Below are 3,617 nucleotides of genomic sequence, written 5' to 3' on the forward strand. Positions count from 1 at the left end.
GCGTGGGCATAATATAACACTTGCGGACCTCGTCCTTCACCATGCAATTCTTTACATACATCACTTTAGATATGTCAACTCTTCTTTGTATCATTTCCAAGAATTTCATATAATTATTCATCTTTACAACATTTACTTATTGAAAGAACATTATCTCCAATTAAAGGTATTTTTGGTTTTATTGAATAGGATTGGAAGTGGATGAATTCTTGATGGCAAAAATGCCATTAGACTCTCGCACATGAGAGTTATCGTTCATACAACTTAAGAAGTCTTGTCTATATGGAGCCATCTCGCTCAAGTGCGATCTGTCTTGCTCAAGCGAGGGAATCGCCAATTTTATAAGGCACATGTGGCTCAAGCGAGAGCTATCTCGCTTAAGCAAGAACAGAACCAGTTTTCTTTGTGCATATTTCAACTCAGGCGAGAGCTCTCTCGCCCAAGCGAGAAAACTTGTTTTCTCTCGACACTTCTCGCTCAAGCGAGAGCTGTCTCGCTCAAGTCTATGTTGATGACATGATTTTAACTGGAAATAACTTGACTGGAATCAACTATGTAAAATCTGTTTTGTACAAATCTTTTAAAGTCAAAAACTTGGGCAGCCTTAGACACTTCCTTGGACTAGAAATAGCTAAATCCAAGAATTCCATACATATGAATATAAAAAAATGCTCTGTTATTGTTAGAAGATACAGGTTCTTTAACATCAAAGCCTACTGCCCCTCCTTTTGATCATGCTTTCAAATTACAACTCAACAAAGGTACTCCTCTTGAGGATGCTTCTTCATACAGAAGATCGGTTTGGAGACTCCTTTATCTAACCATTTCAAGACCAGATATCAGCTATGCAATCCAACAATTAAGTCTCTTCATGGCCTATCCTCTTGATTCTCATCACAAAGTTGTACTAAGGGTATTGCATTATCTCAAGAGTTCTCATGTACAAGGCCTTTTCTTCTCATCCACTTCTCCTATGCATTTTTCTGCCTTCTCTGATTCGGATTGGGCTTGTTGCCTAGACTCAAGGAAATCTATTATAGGTTTTTGTATCTTCATGGGCCCTACTCTGATTTCTTTGAAGACAAAGAAGCAAAATACAGTAAGCATATCTTCAACCGAAGCTGATTATCATGCCCTAGGCAGCTTAGTTTGTGAACTTCAATGGTTAAAATATTTGCTAGATGATCTTCACATTCCTACCTCTTCTCCTATTCATGTCTACTCTGACAACAAATCAGCTATATACTGAGCTCATAATCTATTTTTTCATGAACGTACGAAGCACATAGAGATTGATTGTCATATAGTCAAAGAGAAAATTCAACAGAAGCTAGTTCATCTCCTCCCTATTTCTTCCTCTTCACAACCGGCAGATCCCTTTACAAAGCCTTTACCATTTAATGCCTTTCAGAATTTCATTGTCAAGTTGGCTCTTTGTGATCTCCACCGCCCAACTTGGGGGGTTGTTAGATTAATCTTCTATTCTCCTTTACTATTATACATGGCCTTCCTTGCTCATAGTTTCTTTTTATGCATTTCGTGTTTTACATTGTAAGGGTAGTTTAGGTATACCTTAGTTTTATAAGGTCATTCAGGGCTTTTCCTTTTTCTTTCTGTTTTTCCCTTTTTGGGTTCTGGGTAGTTATTTCTGTTTTAGTAGTTTCTTTCCTTTCTTCTTTTAGTAACTTGTATAAATACATCCCTTCTCAATTAATGAAAAGAAAGTCAAAGCATAATTCTTTTCCTTTGCATTCTCAACTCTTCCTCTCTGCAAATGATTTCTCGATATCAAGAGTATGAGATACAACTTGGCTAATCATTGGCATAACGTCATTTTGAGTATGAGGAATTTCAAAAGTAAAAATTTGGGTCCTTTGTTTTTGTTCTAGCTAGAACAAGCATATTTAATGTTCAAATCAATAAGAAGCTTGATTTGGTTCGAAATAACAAACAAGTAAGAAACATCACATTGTTAATAGTGTTGAAGACAATAAAATTGTAAATTTTAATTCATGTGAAAGTGGTTGTTGTGTTGTGAATGTGGTTTTACTATGTTGTTTAGGATGTTGTGGAAATTCCAAAACTGTCCACACATTTTTTTATCAGCAATAATAACTTTATTAATCAAGAGATGAAGAAATTAGGAGAACAAATGTTGTTCATATCCACAAAATTCCAAAATTAATAAAGAGATAGACAATTTAAAGGGTGTCTCAACTATTCAACAAAAGAATAAGTAAAAAAGGAAAACAGACAATGATAAGATTCCAAGAATGCAGAAAACTGTCCACACATTAAGTGGTTAATTAACGGTAATACAAAGAAAATAAATGTTAGTTGTGTCATATTATAAATCAATATAATCAAAATGATAAAGAATTGGTAAGTTTCATAATGTTACTATATGGCCGAAAAATATGTAAACTTGTATGAAATTTAATTGTTGATATATAGATATTAATTATAATTATGATTCATATTTTGATCACTCAAATATGGATTATTGTATGTAATTAAGATTATGATGTCATAATGATAATAAATTAAGTTTTTTTATTAATTATAATGTATATCTTGATCACCCAAATAAACGTAAATATGCTTTGTACTAAATGATCTTCCATATTTCTATTCATTAGTAAAATTACACGTACCTTGACTACTTTACTCTTGAGTTTTAGTGAAATTACATAAATTACTCCTTTATATTGTGGAGACAAATCCAAATAATATACGAGTCAAGTCATTTTTATTATTTTTTTCATTATAAAATGCATCAATAATTCTAAGAAGATATTGTTTAAATCACTTTTATATACTATATTGTAACGAAAAAATAATGAAAATATATTGACTCATATACTATTTGTAATTGTTTCTACGTTGTACCATATTTTGTTTAAATTAATTACACTTATCACTCATTTTGTTTAAAAGATCACACATATTTCTCATATAGGGTAGTGAGTGTAATGTATTTATAAGAATTAGGGGTTTTCCACAGGTATAAAAAATGGAGGGGTGATGTATAAAAAATGGAGGGGTGATTTATATGATTTCAGTAAAATTCAAGGAGTGTTAGTATAATTTACGCTTATTTTTATTAAGATTTATATTTTCTTAAATTATTGGTACTGTATTTCTCTGGCTTGGAGTTGAATCAATAGCTTCCACTATCAGCGGTTGGACACTAGTTTGCAATTCTAGATCCCAAGGCACTTGAAAGTTAGGTGTTAATGAACTATGTAGTTCCAGAATAGGGCTGGAAACGAGCCGATCCGAGTCGAACCAGAGTTCAGCTCGGTTCATCTCGATAAGGATTAGTCCGGCTCGAAACTTGACTCGAGTTCGATACGAGTTATTTGTTGAGCTCGAGTTCGACTCGATTAAAGTTTGTGAACTGTTCGGCTCAATTCGAATTGGTTCATTTGGACAACTTAAATAGTTAATTAATTTTTAAAAAATACTACAAAAAGTTTTATACATATAAATATAACATTGTTTATATATAATAAAAATAAATATAGAAAATTATTTATTAGTCATAATAAACAAAAAAATTAGTTTATATATATATATCGAGCCAACTCATGAACCTAACGAGTCGAACTGTATCA

Source organism: Lupinus angustifolius, unplaced genomic scaffold (assembly GCF_001865875.1).
Source record: "Lupinus angustifolius cultivar Tanjil unplaced genomic scaffold, LupAngTanjil_v1.0 Scaffold_651, whole genome shotgun sequence".
Taxonomy (NCBI): domain Eukaryota; kingdom Viridiplantae; phylum Streptophyta; class Magnoliopsida; order Fabales; family Fabaceae; genus Lupinus; species Lupinus angustifolius.